We start from the raw sequence: 16,161 nt of genomic DNA, 5'->3' as shown, positions 1-16,161 counted from the left end.
GCCCGCCCGGCGGCCATCTTGGATGGGGGCGGAAGCGCTTCCGCCCCGCTGCCCGCCATTCTTCCTAGGGGCTGCTCCGGCGGCCAAGGGGCGGGGCCGGGATGGGTGGTGACTTTTTTTAAAGGGCGACGCGGCGGGTGGGGTAGATCTCTAGGGCCGACCGTCAGTCGGCGCCCCGGCGCAGGTGCACCCTCAACGCGTCCGACCTCTGCACCTACAGCGCGTTTGTACTGTCTGCTCCGGACGCCCGAGCCCCTCGGAAAGCCGCAGCCGCCCGGGGTCCCGGCGCAACTCGACCACTTGGCTCCCTGCGCTGTCTGCGGGCACCGGGGCGTTATCTTATGGGGCCCTTGGCCGAATGCGACGCCCGGAGTGGAGGAGTTGGGATCCGTTTCTGTTCATCCTCGAAAGTAACTTCGCAGTTGTTTGGGACCGGCTCTTCTCTAAGGCGCGCGTCCGCTCGTTTGGCTTCGGTTTTTCTTTTGATGTCGATCAGTTCTTTGCGGCTTTGGTTTTTGTTTCAAGACGGTGTTTAACCACGAAGGATGCACTGGCACTCGCGTGGGGCCGAGGGTGGTGGGCAGAGAGGAAGGGGCGCGGTGCCTGAGAAACAGCGCCTGGCAGTGTGGGCTGGGGGTGCCTAACGCTGAATCGGCAGTGATGAGCTGGGGAGGGGGGGTGGCCTGTTTCTTCTGAGTACTTCCAAGACCCTTCACTTTTAAAAACATTTATTATGGAAGAGTTCATTTTCACACTGACGCAGAGAGGATGGTGTCATGTGCCCACCCGCCAGGTTTTCTGCCGCCTCTGTACCCCTATTCACTTCCTCTCCCACCCACGGCCTCTGTTACTTTAAGACAAATCCCAGACAGCAAAGATTTCAATCTGTAAATGAAACCATTGATCTTTATACCTTACAATAGCCCTACAACGTAGCAAATGTTCTCATTTTACAGATGGGTACCTTGGGACCCCCAGAAACAAATGGACTTACTCAGTAAGAGTCTAATTTTCAAAGCCTGTACACAAACCGAACTAGTTTGATACACACATCAGCCTTGCAAAATATGTAGGGATAACGTTTCTGTTCCATGCATAACCAGAAACCCGGAGAAGTTTATGTGCCCTCCTGCGTTGCACGGCTGATGAGGTATGGAATCTCATCTAGAGTTTTGAATTCCTGGCTTGTGCCTTTTCTGCTTTATTGTGCGCCTTTCCACAAACTCAGAACACTCAGTGATGGTGGGTCTGCAGTTGGCCATCACAGTCCGTTGTGCTCTGTAGGGGACATTTTCTTGACGTTGGCTGCCCAGCATCGGTGCAATGTCTTCTGTGTTGGGGGAAGTCACCTCTGTGGGGCAAGATCTTTTCCAGAGACCCCTTACAGCTGTGGTGAAAGCCTGTGGGCCTGGGATTGGCTCGTCAGACAACTAACTGCTGGGGACTTTAAATGGAGAGCCACTGATGTCAAGAGGCATCAGGGGCACTGGAGATTTCATTCTGGGGGCAGTGAAGGTACCTCTTGGCAACATCCACTCTCCAGGGGCAGCAGGGGCATTGAATCCAGCTGGGGCTCCCAGCTGCCCATGTAGCACTGGTCCTGTTGGCAGTGGTGGGCGACCCCAGTGAGGCCCCTCATCTGAATTGATTGCCTAGACATATGCTTTGATTGGGTTCTGAATGTTCTCGCTTCTCTTTATTCCTGTCTGTCCCCTGAGCCTGATTCTCTAGCTTTCCCGGAGGTTGTATGGGCTGTCCAGTATCTTACTGATAAATTTGATGGCTTTGAAAAATCAAAACCACTTTTGGTCGCTCGCCCTAGAGACCCTGACTGACACACTGTTCTGAGTTTCCAGCTCAGTAAGAGTGTGGCTGGTGTCTCTCTAACAGCAAGGGGGAGGCGTGTTGAGGCATCGGTTATGGTGGGGGACCTGGGGGTTTCTTTGGGCATACACCTGCCATCTCAAGTAGAGGAAAGGCCAGCTGGCCGCAGAAGTCTCCACTGTGGAGCGTGTTGTGAAAGCAGGTTACCCTCTGCTTCCCCGGCCAAGTTCATCTGGCCGTCCTGAAGATGCCACTGTTGCTCTTCTGCCTGCAGAGCTGAGCGCCTGACAGGCTGTTCCTGAACATTCGTGCTCTGGAAACTGGGCACTAGAAACACTCCCGGGGCTGGAGGTAATGTGTCCTTGACTCTTTACCTTCTTTGGTTCCTTTTCCTTTCCCCTCTATGTCAAGGTCCCCCCTCCCCTTCATCTTCTGCCTTTTTTTTTTTTTTTTCTTTTACCATCTTGCCTTCTCAAAATCAGGATGGGGGCCAAGAGCTCAGCTTCAGCAGCTGAACAAGGCAAATGCTGGGCACAGGGGCGGAGATGAAAAACTGGTCTCTTTTGTTTTGCTCAAGGAGGTACATGAGCAAAGGGCACTTCCGAGTTTTCGTGCCATCATTTTGTTTTGGTTACGGAAGTGTGTGTGTGTGGGGGGGGGGAGGGCAGGGGTGTGTTGGTGTCATTTTCTTCTTTTCAGCTTAAATCTTTAGGGGCAGGAAACATCCAGTGTTCCCATTCAAGAGATTACATTTAGATCACCCTGGGTCTCTGAGTTCAAACCCCAGCATTCTGCTAGTTACGAGAGCTGTGATTTTGAGCACCATCCAGACACTTTGCATATGTGATCTCTAATCCCAACAATAACCCTACAGCATTGGTGGCTTTCCACCCATTTGATAGATAAAGCCAGCTTCGGCAGAACCCAAGTAACCTGCCTGAGATTACGCAGCCTGTCTATATGTCCCTGGCAGCCTGACTCGAAAGTCCTTGATCTCCCTACTTTGTCACATTATTAGCTTCAAAGAAAATTTTAGAACATCAAGAGACAGATGGGTCAAACCACTCTGAGCAACATTCAGAGGGTGCCCACACTGCTTCCTGTCTGTTGCCCGGAGGTGGGTCTCTGCCATTGTCTGGCAGTTTGGGACTCGAGCTGGAGTGCTTCTCCGGTGATGTGGGGGCAGGCGGCAGGCGGCTGGTCAGGCCTGGTAGCCAAGTGTTGGTGCCGGAGAGCCCGCTTTCAAAGCTGGGACCACGTTCTGATACGTTTGCTTTCTCTGGACCCGTCGGTGTTCCTGTCTCACTCAGATGGTTGAGGGGGCAGGATCCTCCTTACTTTTTACTTATTTATCTATTTAATGTTTACTTATTTATTTCGAAAGAGAGAAGGAACGCACGTGGGGGAGGAGCAGAGAGAGAGGGAGAGAGAATCCTAGGCAGTCTCAGTGTTGTCAGCGAGGAGCCTGACGCGGCGCTCGATCCCCTGAACCATAAGATCATGACCTGAACTGAAATCAGGAGTCAGATGCTTAACCGACTGAGCCACCCAGGCACCCCGATCCTTACTTTTTAATAGAAATATGGAAAGCAAGGCAGCATCATGTTTAAATTGTAGGGTTCTTCACTGGTCTCCTTCCCTGATGCCACATGTGGTCTAGCATCCAGGAAAGGGGCCCAGAGACCTTGGCTCCCGGGCTAAACAATTGAATAAATATTTGCAAGATGAATGAATAGTGCCATGCACAGTGTCACAGAATCACAAAGTATCTGCTCACTGAATGCATTGGAAAAGGCAAAAGGACCTTCTACCATCAATTGCCTAAGACGGTTCTCACTCATCCCACACCCACCTCACCGACTTGTTTCAGGACCTCTCCTTTGATGAACGGTGCTGGGTGGCCGTGTGTCGGGCATGTCAGTGTTCAGCCTGAAGGGTGAACCTGCAGGATACTGTCCCGCTATGATGGTGTCAGAGAGAGGGCATCCTGTCCCAAGAGTTGGGGTGGGATGCGGGCCGGGCACCCCCGGAGGAGAAAGAACAGGTAGAAGATGGAAGCTTACGTGGGAACATGAAAGTGAGCTTAATTCTGGCTGAGCGAGAAGAGATGGAAAAGGAGAAGGAAAAAAGGAGAGGCACCCTCAGCAGATTAACAGAGAGGGGAGAAAAGCTAGGAGGATTTGATCTGGCGAAGGACACACCGTGTTGATAAAAGGAATGTCAGGGGCTTGGAAGGAAGGCTGGATTCCACACCTGAACCCTGGTGGGATTCAGACGTTTGGTGTTTGTTCTGGGCTGAGATGCCAGTCGGATGGAGAGAGCCTAATGCAGTCGTCCCGCCGGCTTATCTTTATAGCTGTGTTTATCTTTATAGCTGTGTCTGCTAGAGCTGACGTTTGCGGTGGAAGGGTTGGTTGTTTGACTCAACTGTTTGCAGATTCTGGAGACTCCGCCTTCAACAAATAGCCAGGCAGGCTATCACACCTGACGAAAGGAGCCTGGACATCCGGGGTGCACACGTTCTCAGTACCTTGATTAAAACATGGTGATAGGCGATGCAGAGTTCATGCTCCAAATGTTATGTCCTTGATTGGCGTGTAATTGAGTGATTACTGTGTTGTTTGTTTGCTTGTTTGTTCACTTATTTATTTATAGAGAGAGCATGAGTAGGGGAGAGGGGCAGAGGGAGAGAGCGAGAGAATCCCAAGCAGTCTCCGCGCTCAGTGAAGAGCCTGTCAAGGGGCTCAGTCTCACGACCCTGGGATCACGACCTGAGCCAAAATCAAGAGTTGGACACTCAACCGACTGAGCCACTCAGGCGCCCTGAGTGGCTGCTATGTTAACTAGCCCTGTGCTGGATGCTGGAGAGAAGACAAAAGGTATTTGACTAACAGTGACTCTAGGGGCACTGGGTGACTCAGTTGGTTGAGCGCCTGACTCTTGATTTCGGGGCAGGTCAAGATCTCACAGTGCGTGAGATCGAGCCCCAGGTCAGACTCCGAGGTGACAACACACAGCCTGTTTGGGAGTCTCTCTCTCCCCCTCTCTCTCTTCCCCTGCCCTGCTCACAGATGCACTCCCTCTCTCTCTCTCTCATTCTCTCTCTCAAAACAAATAAACGTAAAAATTCAGTGGCTTTGTAGCAAGCTCAAACTTTTCTTTTTTTAAAAAAAATTTTTAATGTTTATTTATTTCTGAGAGAGAGAGAGAGAGAGCAGGGGAGGGGCAGAGAGAGAGAGAGACAGAGAATCCGAAGCAGGCTCCAGGCTCCAAGCTGTCAGCCCAGAGCCCGATGCAGGGCTCGAACCCATAGACCGTGAGATCATGACCTGAGCTGAAGTTAGACGCTCAACTGACTGAGCCACCCAGGCTCCCCTTAGACTTCTTTTCAAGTCCCATACACAGGCTTTTCCCTTCCCCAACCGTTCCACAGCGGATGAGCCTTTCTTGTACGTATTGAGAAAATCAAAGTAATCAGACACGAATGTCCTCATGTTAAATCTGCTGTATCTACCAACCTGCCTGAATAGAAACTTAGACCTCCCACCTTCTCTCTTGTTACGAAGAACAAAGTGTTCCTGCTCCCTTGACCTCTCCACTTGGCCTCTGGATCTCACTCCCCACTTCTCAAAATCTTCACCTCCTTCTCTCTCCCATATAAGGAGAGAGGGTTCTGGATGGCTCAGGAGGATCCTTCCCATGACGGGCATCCTCTGCTTTTTGAAAGTTCGTGTAAGGCCCCTTCACTTTTAAGAAAGACCTCCCTTCATACCGTTTTCGCTAACCAAAAGAAACCCGAGGAGGAGTTTCACTTTTATGATAAACAGGCCGAAAGCGCGAATAGGCCCCTACAGAGGCAGCGCACCTTAGCGGGGATAGGGGTGTCCAGCCCCTTCCAGGGACCACATTCGGCATCCCCGCATCCGGCTGGCCGCCCCAGCTTTGGACTGTGCGAGCGTCCAGGCTGTTATCTGTGCTGGTTTTGTGTGTCCATTAGCAAGATGTGTCCGAAGGTATCAGAAAAGACTACGAGAGGTGACTTTTAGCATCAGTGGTAACTGCTTCCCTGCGCTGCCCCGTGTCGGCCAACGAAAGGCTCTGTAGGAATCTCCACTTTCAGATAGTGGGGCGGGGCGGGCGGGGAACCTGGATCTTAAAAATACCCTCTGGTGTCTCCCATCGTAAGCATCGTGCTCCTTTGCACGCCTTCTGGCAGCCCCCGTCTGCTTCTCGTCTCCTCGTCAGAAGGAGATGTCTCCAGTCACCTCCTGTTGTCCTGCTCCGCTCCACCCATCAGGGCTTCTCACGTCCCCCGCTCCATCCAGTGCAAGGCCCTTCCTGGCCATCTCGCCAGCTCCAGCAGCTTCTCTGTTCCTGGGCCTTTCAGCATAGCTGACCTGCGGCCTGTGGACACTGTTTCCTCTTGGCCTCTGCGACATGCCCCGGGGCCTTTCCTCCTACCGCACGAGGCACTTCTTCTCCATCATTTTTGCTGGCTCTTCTTCCTGTGCTTGACTTCAGGCGTCAGATGGGCCCAGGCTCGAGCCTTAGCACCGGTCCCTTCTTGCCCTGCATTCCCGGACCAAGTGACCTCCTCCTGGCCCTCAGGGTTAGACGGTCACTGTGGCAGGTCATGTGGAAATTGTGCCCGTGGTGGAAATAGAGGGCAGGGAACACGTGTCTGCAGGTGACGCCTGCGTGTGTGACTTCAGCCTGAGCTTTTGCAGGACCCCTCGCTGCCTCCTCAGAATCTCCACTTGGCTGCCTAAGAGACGTCTCAGACTTAACACATCCACACTGATAACTCTCTTCCCGCCCCCCCATCCTACACTCTCCTCCAGGGCACCCCCATCTCAGGAAATGGCACTGCCCAGCCAGGGCTAGAAACCCAGAATCACCCTCCACCCTCTCCTCTCACCATCCACACCCCATCCATTCACGAGCCCTGTGGATTCTTCCTCCAAGATAGGGGTCGATGAGCTTTTGCTAGAAAGAGCCAGCGTCAGTGGGCTTTGCCCGCTCCGTGGTCTCTATCACTATTCAACGAGGCCTCGGTAGCAGGGTTAGGAATAGAGAAGATGTGAATCGGTGGGCATGGCAGTGTTCCAATAGCACTTCAGTTACAAAAGCAGGCAGAGTGGCCACGTCTGGTCCGTGGATCGTGGCTCTCTGATCCCTGATCTACAATAGATTCCTGTCCTTCACCTCCACCCGTCCATCGTAATGCATCCTTTGCTTCAAACCTCCAGTGGCTTTCTGCCCCTGGAGGGCAGAAGGCAAACTCCCATCAAAGACCACCAAGTCCCTGCGGGCCTCACTGGTCCCAGCCCTCTATTCCTCCCTCACCAGCCTTCTGTTTCGTGAACAGGCTGTGGGCCCACTCCTCCCTAAGGACTTCCCTCTGGCCGTTTCTTTTACCAGATCTTCACAGGCTGGTTGCCTCCTCCGAGAAGCCTGCCTGGGCCGCCCTCATCTAAAGTAGGAAGAGTTAGGGGCACCTGGGTGGCTCAGTCCATTCAGCATCCGACTTCGGCCCAGGTCATGATCTCGCGGTCCGTGAGTTCGAGCCCCGCGTCAGGCTCTGTGCTGACAGCTTGGAGCCTGGAGCCTGCTTCGGGTTCTGTGTCTCCCACTCTGCCCCTCCCCATCATGTGGTCTGTGTGTCTCTCTCTCAAATATAAACAGACATTAAAAAAATTAAAAAAAATAAAGTGGGAAGGGTTAACCTTTATGAGGGGCTCACTGTATGCCAGCCACTGTTACGGACTCTGAATATGAACGAACTACCTTACTTCATTCTCCAAATTCATAAAACTCTCTGAACTGGATCCTGTTCTCATGTCTACCTTATTGAGGAGGAAATTGGGGCTGAGGGAGAGTCTATAATTTGCCCCCAATCATTTAGGAATTAGCAGAGCTGAGGCGCAAACCAGACTGTCTGGCTTCGGGGCCTGGGTGCTTAACCATCCTCTTGGCTGTCCGTGTATTTTCATCAGAGCGTCTGTCACTATATTGAGAGTTCACGGTCCTTTATTTGTTGAGTGTCTCCGCTGCAATAAGGAGGGGAGACTTGGTCTGCCTTTCATCTCACTGAATTCCTAGCTTCCAGAATAATGTCTGGCAACATAGTAGACGCTCACTATGTTTTTAGTGCACAGACAATAATTTAACTTTGTAATGATTTATTCGTATGCTGACGTATCGATAAATATTCAAAGTACACCTTACCTTAGAATTCCTACGAAAGAAAGAAGAGAAAGAAAATAATCAGATTTCCTTGAATTTCGGAAACGTAGAAGGAATTCACCTTCTGACCAGCCCTCCCCTCTCCCCGCAAGTTATGAGGTGAACTGTTTGCATTTTTGAACGTCCCTTGTGGAATTAGGAAACAAAAACAAAAACGCCTGTCCATTCTGACCATCTTGTTCTCTCATCTGCTTGGCCCCAGACTGGATTAGATGACAGTTGCTCGGTCTTGAGCCCCGAGGAAATGTGAAATTCGGGTACTTGCAAATGTAGTTGGGGAGCAAATGCAAACAAGTGGTTAAAGTGTACTGAATACCCTGCGTAGGTGGGGGGAGCAGAAGAGCACACTACTTGACGTTCGCATTTGGCAAGTTGTGCGGACGATTTGGTATCTTGCAGAGGGAGACCTTGACGTTGTATTCTGCAACGCGAGTGCCCCACGCAGAATTAAACCTTTGGGAGTTGGCCACCTTGAATACTATGTGGATGGAACTCGGACCCTGGACACCTTTGGCTGCATCGAAGCCATCCAGTGGTTATTTTCTGGAAATCCAGTTTATCCTCTTAGGAATTAGGGAGTGCTCCTAGGGTCCCCAGGGCCCCCTCCCCCCCAGCTGTGTCTGTGCCTAAGGTGGAAGTTTTACCGAACGCCCTTCAGCTATGCCGGTAGACCGTGGGCTGCTTGGAGAGGGCTGGGACCCCACACACTGGAGTGCTGCTGGTTCTCCACGTGCCTCCCACCTGCCATTCCGTCCGTTCTGTGCCCTTCTCTGCTCTGGGCACCGTGGAGGACCTCTGTGGACTGCCTCCCTTGGCTCTCTTGCCCTGTGGCTCTGGTGGAGCTCAGCCACGGGCCGAGATCAAAGGGGTCCACTCTGACCCTGACCCTGGCTGAGTTCCTGTGCAGCTACAGCTCCCGTTGAGTCCCACCTTCCCCCGTGGCTGTGCCTCTCACCGGGCTCTGGTAACAGCATCCCCTCCCTTGTCCCTTCAGCTTGAGGGCTGGTAAAGGCTTCCACCTGTATCTAGTGTCCCGGCGCCTCCTCTGTCCCTGGCTGATTCCCTTACTGCCCACGCCTCTCTGTACGCGGCTCATTCCTTACATTTGCGTCAAAACCCGTTTCCAGCTGGACACAGATGGTTACAGACCCCAGATCAATGGCGTGATCCTCTCCTTCTGGTTAGCACCAGACCCCAGGTGGACCATGGTCTCACCCTGGAGGGAAAACACAGAATTGACTCAGCCATTTGTAACATGCTGTGACCTGCTAAGTTTCTAGAATGTTTCAGTAATATGAGGCTCTGTTTAGGGAGGTGACAAGTTATATTCCTGGTCCGTTCTGAAGGAGACCAAAGTTTAGTTAGGCTTGACTGCCAAGCCTGCACTGCACTGGCAGGAAATCCCCCTCGCCAGAAAGGAACACCCCGTGTAGACAGAAAGCGTGTAGTGCCTTATCAGACAGACACATAATGCATTTACTTTTCTGCCCTGGACTGGCTTTCACCTTGCATCACATGCCCGGCTTTGTTAGTGCCAGCTAAGCTCTCCACTAATGGCAGGATTAGAAGCTATAGTTTAATATTAGCCAGTTTGGAAAATGGTCATTTGTTTAACAACCAAAACGTTTCTGGTCTTTTTTTTTTTTTTTTTTTTTTTTTTTTGCTGTGGTTGAAGGTGAGGGAAACCTAATGTGTACTGGGCACCTCTGTGCGCCTGATAATGTGATAAAGCATTTAAAATACTTGCTTTCATTCAGTCCCTTGCACAACTCTGTGCGGTCCGTGGCGTTATCCCTGCCCTGCAGACAAGGAAGCGTGGGCTCGGGGGTACCCGGCACTGGCTTGGAGGTCGCATATTTTGTTGGCCTGGTGCCGCGAGTTCGCTGTGCCTCAGTTTCCTTGTCTGTCGAGTGGGGGTAACGGTGGTACTCGTGGGGATTAGCTCCTGCGGGAACTGAATGAGACGATGTATACACAGCGCCTAGAACAGAGCTTGTACCTCATGAACACCGCAAACATTGGCTCGCTTTCTTTTCTGGTTTCAGCAGTCTGGTTTGTGGTCAAGACCCTGTTTTAAGCAGCTAGAAATATCCATCATGTTTTGATGTGGAGTAAATGAAAAGGCGATGGGAAGGTGACAAAAAGTTCTCTGACCTAATTTTAAAACACCCGCTATTTCCCTGTAATCACTTTTGCCATCTGCAAGACTTGCCGTGCCCTTACGGCATTTTTGGAGCACCCCCCTTCACCATCTGCTTTACCGTGACTTAAGCCATGCTCTTTAAACTCGGCCAGAATCCCGAAGACATCAGATCCGGTCATTAAGGATCAGTCTGTGGACCGAATGGGACTCGGCCGTGGTGGTCTGGTTTTAAATTTTGTTTTCCTTTTGCTACCGAGTGATTGCTAAGACATCTAGAAAACGTTTTGTAGGCTTTTCATTGGGTTTCGAGTTTTAAAAAAAATTCTGAAATTCTACACTCTCCAGTTCAGCGTTTCAGGAAACATGGAAAGTGCAGGTTATCTCGTGACCTGGGACTGTGGCCCATTTTCCTGAACACGTAGCGTCTTTTTCAGAGGTGGATGGGAGCAGAGGCGAGTTCACACAGGTGGCCTAATGAACAAACTTCAGTCTGAGTCCCGCCCATGGAGACTATGATTTCATGTGAAGGTAGTTTATAGAACAGAACACTTGCGAAGAAAAAAAGCAATACAGTTATTAAAAGCCACGTTTGCTTCTTGCTTTCCAGTATACACAATCAATTAGAACAGCAAAGACAGAGGTAAGTTTATCTGACATACAGAGACACATACAGACTCACAAAGTTAGTTAGAGCTTACTTGAAGGCCAAAGCAGTTTTAGCAAATTCATCTCAATACCGGACATGCAGGAATGACACGCTCACGAGAATAACCACATTCACGGTACCACAAGAATGATAAACATAGCTTGTTCGCATACCTAAGCTTGTCATATTAAAATCATCCATCACACCGTGTCACTGACATGGGTTTTGCAGTTGGACTCCCGAAGGCTTTTTTGGATGTCCCATGTTTCCTTGTGTCCAGAGCATGGAAGGAGAAAGAAAACTCCCATTAAGCCCTCACAGATGGGTAGGAGGGGGCCTGAAGGCTCGAATTCCATGACATCCACCACCTTCGGGAAACAACGATGTCAGCACCGCTCAGAAGAACAGAGGGGGTGAAACGCAGTGTGAGTGCCTGTGTATGAAGTGTGTTCAGTCTCCTCTGATAATGATTGATCCGCTGCTTGTAAAAACCTGCTGTCGTTTAATGGTGAGTGACGGACAGATTACGAAACAGAGAGTAAGTACGCTTTAGGAAACATACCATACATGTGAAACTGTTGTTGAACAATTGTCAAAGTCAACTCCATACCATTGACTGACTGTTTTTTCTTGCTGAGATGGTTCTCAGGCTGTTGGAAACTGGAATGGAGATTTTTTTTTTTTTTTTTTTTCCAGGAGAAAAGGCTTTCACATCATTTGGGAGAGCAGAATTGTCTACCTTTGCCCTGTATTATCATCAGATAGGGTGACCGTGGAGGCCGCTCATGGCATTTGGTTGTGTGGCTGGGCTGGCTGATTTCCTCCTCCAAACAGATGGGAAACCAGCCTTCATTGGCGGGTTGTGCTAAGTAGGAACTCTTTTCTCCTGTTCAGCCGTGTAGCAGACCGCTTCCGTCTGAGGCCATGCCATGACCGGAAGAGGGGAGAGATGGGGAAAGATTGAGGCCTGGCTCTGTACCATCCACCCATAGGATTAAATGCCTCTACTGACTCTTTCCTTCAGAGTCGGTTCTCATTTTCTCATTTTGTGAAAACTAAGGTCTTTCTATTGTTTAAAGGTGGACATTGGGCGAATGAGTGGCTCGGTCGGTTGAACACGTGACTTCAGCTCAGGTAGCGATCTCAGCTCAGGTAGTGAGTTCCAGCCCTGCCTCGGGCTCTACGCTGACAGTGCAGAGCCTGCTTGTGGTTCTCTCTCCCTCTCTCTCTGCCCCTCCCCTGCTCTCTCTCTCTCAAATAAGTAAATGAACTTAAAAAAAAAAAAACAAGGTGGGTATTGTGGAATTCTCAAGGCAGTTTTAAATTTTTCAATATATATACATTTCAATAAATATTAGAGAACACTGTTTTGAAAGACAGATGGAAGAAACAGGATTTCAAAGAGGTACCTGCACCCCCATGTTTATTGCAGCATTATTTATGGTCGCCAAGATGTGGAAACAACATGGGTGGACCTTGAGGGCATTATGCTAAGTGAAATAAGTCAAAGATAAATACTATATGATTTCACTTATATGTGGAACTTAAAACAAAAAACCACACACACACACACACACACACACACACACACAAACACAGCACACACAAAATAAACTAAAGAACAGGAACTCTGATGAGCTAGAAGTTTTAAATGTGAGACTCCCTGATCAAAGGCACCCCCCCCCCCCACTCCCAACGTCTTTCTTAATGCTACCAGAGTACCTGGACCTCGGCTGACCTTGGCATTCTTGAAGGTGAAGCCCAACTCTGACAACAGGCTTTGCTGTCCGCCCCTTCAGTGCCCCACTTTGGTTCTTCTCTGACGATTAGAGTTGACTTCACTGATCCCGGAGGCAGAAAGGAAGCCCTTGAAATTCCAGATCCCCCAAACACCCATTTTCACAATGACCCAACAGCCCAGAATGATGTTGCTGATGACAAACCGGATTTTGTATCTGCTCAGTTGGACTAGAAACGTTCTGTTTAACGGGTGAGGAGGGATGAGTTCCCTCGGCTGCAAAGACCACTCCCAGCAGAGGCCACGTGCTGCGGGGCTGAGAATACGACAAGCCCTGGGAGCTAGGAGAATGCAAAAGGTGGTCGTGTGAAGGCCCAGAGGAAAAGCGAACCATCTGGGATCTGTTGCCTCCTAGAGCAAGCTTGCGACACATACTACCATGCCCATCCACCTGGGAGTTTAGAAGTTTTAGGAGACTTTTAGTCTGCTAAAAAGCATTTAAGGTGAAGCCAAAGTGAGTCTTTATCCAGTCTTTGCTCCAGAAGCGTCTAGATTACAGGTGGGCGTCACAGCTCTCTTTCTCATCACATACTGGCCAGTACTTAACAAGTAAAGAGAAGGAGCTGATGTGGATCTCCCAAACCACGGGAGTGGACTGGAGTGGAACCATGGACAAGGGGAAGACTTCTTTGATATTGGAGAGCCTCTTTCTGGGGGTATGTTCATGCCTGAAGAAGAGACTGCAGTGCATTTTCTTGGTGGCCAAGCCTCTCCACTTCCCCCAAAGTGTTCAACCTGATTTTTATTAAGAAGCATGGGGGCACAAAGCTAGAGTCATCAAAACAGTCTGGTATTAGCATAAAGATAGACCCGTATATCAGTGGACCAGCATAGAGAGCCCACAGATAAACCCACATGTGTGTGGTCATTTAACCTATGACCAAGGAGCCAAGAGTACACAACGGGGGAGGGACAGTCTCTTCAATACATGATGGTGTGCTGGGAAAACTGGACAGCCACATGCAAAAGAATGTGTGTTCTTACAGCACACACAAAAATCAACTCAAAATGGATTATAGACCTAAAAGTAAGACCGGAAACCATAAAACTCCTGGAAGAGAGCATAGGCAGTAAGCTCCTTGACATTGGTCTTGACAATGATTTTTTGAAGTTGACACCCAAAGCAAAGGCAACAAAAGCAAAAATAGACAATTGGGACAATGTGAAGCTAAAAGACTTCTGCAGAGCAAAGGAAACCATCAACAAAACGAAACTTCCGGCAGCCTGCTGAATATGAGGAAACATTTGCAATCGTATATTTGATAAGGGGGTTAGTATCCAAAATATATAAAGAATTCCTACAACTTAATAACAGTAAAAATTTTTGATTAAAAAAATGGGCAGAGGATCTGAATATTTTTCCAAAGAAGACATACAGGGAGCCAGCAGGAACACAAAAAGGTGCCCAATATCACAAATCATCGGGGAAATGCAAATCAAAACCACAATGAGATATCACCTCACACTTGTCAGAATAGCTATTATCCAAAAGCCAAGAAAGGAATGTTTTAGGGAGGAAAGAGAACCCTTCTGCACTGTTGCTAGGAAATGTAGATTGGCACAGTCCCTATGGAAAACAGTATGGAGGTTCCTGAAAAAATTGAAAATAGAGGGCTCCTGGGTGGCTTAGTTGGTTAAGCGTCTGACTCTTGATTTCGGCTCAGGTCATGATCTCAGGGTTCATGAGTTTGAGCCCCACATCGGGCTCAGCACTGACAGAACGGAGCCTGCTTGGGATTCTCTCTCTTCCTCTCTGTCTGCCCTCCCCTGCTTGCTCTCTCAAAAAAAAAAAAAAAAAAAAAAAAATAGAGCTATGATCCAGCCATCTAACTTCTGAGTATCCATCCAAAGGAAATGAAAACAGGATTTCAAAGAGGTACATGTATCCCCATGTTCATTGCAGCATTATTTATGGTTGCCAAGAAACGGAAACAACATGGGTGGGCCTTGAGGGCATTATGCTAAGTGGAATAAATCAGAGAAAGATAAATACTATATGATTTCACTTACATGTGGAATCTAAAAAAAAAAAAAAAAAACCATACACACACAAAAATAAAAATAAGACCAAAAAACACAAAACCAAGCTCATGGATACAGACAACAGATTGGTGGTTGCCAGAGGCAGAAGATGGGGGGGGGGGGGGACGGTGGGGGAAATGAATGAAGGGGTTCAAAAGATACAGATTTCATTATAAATAAGTCAAGGGGATGTAAGGGACGGCATGGCCACTATAGTTAATAATGCTGTATTGCCTATCTGAAAGCTGCTGAGAGTGAATTTTGAAAGTTCTCATCACAAAAAAAAAAAAAAAAAATTCTGTAACTACATGTAGTGATGGATGCTTAGTAGACTCCCGTGGTGATCATTTCACAATATATGCAAATATCAAACCGTCACGTTATATATCTGGAACTATGGTGGTTACCCCTCAGTGAGAAAAAAATTTTTAAAAAGCAGCACGGGAGAAAGAAATATGTGTTAGAATGCTGTCCTCCGTGAGAACCCATTTGAAAATCATTTTGAGTGATTTTTCTGCACAGAGATGGTTATGTTTTTTCTTATGCAAGAGTATTGCTGTTAGCAGGACATGTGCTTTATGTTGTTTAACCAGTGGGGATGTGGTTTTGCTAACTCCTCTACCTTTTTTTGAAATTGATGTGACCATTATTTGCAGGGACAGCAGGCGGTCCTGGCTTGCACTCTATGATCTGGCATGGAGTTGTGTGCGTGAAACATTAGCTTATATGCAATCCTCCGGCCCCCCCCCCCCCCCGCCCCACCATAAAAAAAAAAAAAATGAGTGAATGTCTGTAGACTCCCAATGAGTTAGTCAAATTACAGTTCTCTCCCTCCATTGAAAGCCTCGGAGAATCTCTGCATCGGAAGTCTTGCCCACAAGATCCAGGAGGTGTACTGGGTGTGAGCATGTGTGCGTGCACCACGGTGTGCCTCACATGCATGTGCGTGTGTCCCTCACGCGTGGGACACACGTGTGCTGCATTGTGTTGCCCTGTGCGCTGCATCACAGGGGTACGTGTGTCCGAGGGCACAGAGCTCAGCGAGCCTTAGGAGGCTGTCCCTCTGCACTGAGAAGTAGGACATTAGTGAACGCTGACAAAACAACGAGACCTTGGTTATGTTGTGCAAGAAACAATTGGGTTTCTTGTTAAAAATAACACGCATGACGGGGTGCCTGGGTGGCTCAGTCTGTTAAGCATCGGACTTCGGCTCAGGTCATGATCTCACGGTTCGTGGGTTCCAGCCCCGCGTCGGGCTCTGTGCTGACAGCTCAGACCCTGGAGCCCGCTTCGGATTCTGTATCTCCCTCTCTCTCTGCCCCTCCCCTGCTCATGCTGTGTCTCTCTCACTCAAAAATTAATAAACATTTAAAAAATTAAAAAAAAATAACACCCCATGAGGAAAAATGTCTGCTCTCTCAGTAATGACCACAATCCCTTGCCTGGGCACTAGCCCTCAGTGAGGAAGAGGGAGCATGGCCC

At 49.2% G+C, this 16,161-nt stretch overlaps 1 protein-coding gene across 5 annotated transcripts in view; it reads left to right on the top strand.

The window, feature by feature from the left end:
• The window catches only part of SLC39A11 (solute carrier family 39 member 11), a 424,573-nt gene that overhangs the window by 1,730 nt on the left and 406,682 nt on the right, over positions 1-16,161 (top strand). The gene's annotated exons all lie outside the window — the stretch shown is intronic.

Source organism: Panthera onca, chromosome E1 (genome assembly GCF_046562875.1).
Source record: "Panthera onca isolate mPanOnc1 chromosome E1, mPanOnc1 haplotype 2, whole genome shotgun sequence".
Taxonomy (NCBI): Eukaryota; Metazoa; Chordata; class Mammalia; order Carnivora; family Felidae; genus Panthera; species Panthera onca.
The sequence above is the reverse complement of the archived record's forward strand: the minus strand, read 5'-3'. Positions and strand labels throughout refer to the sequence as shown.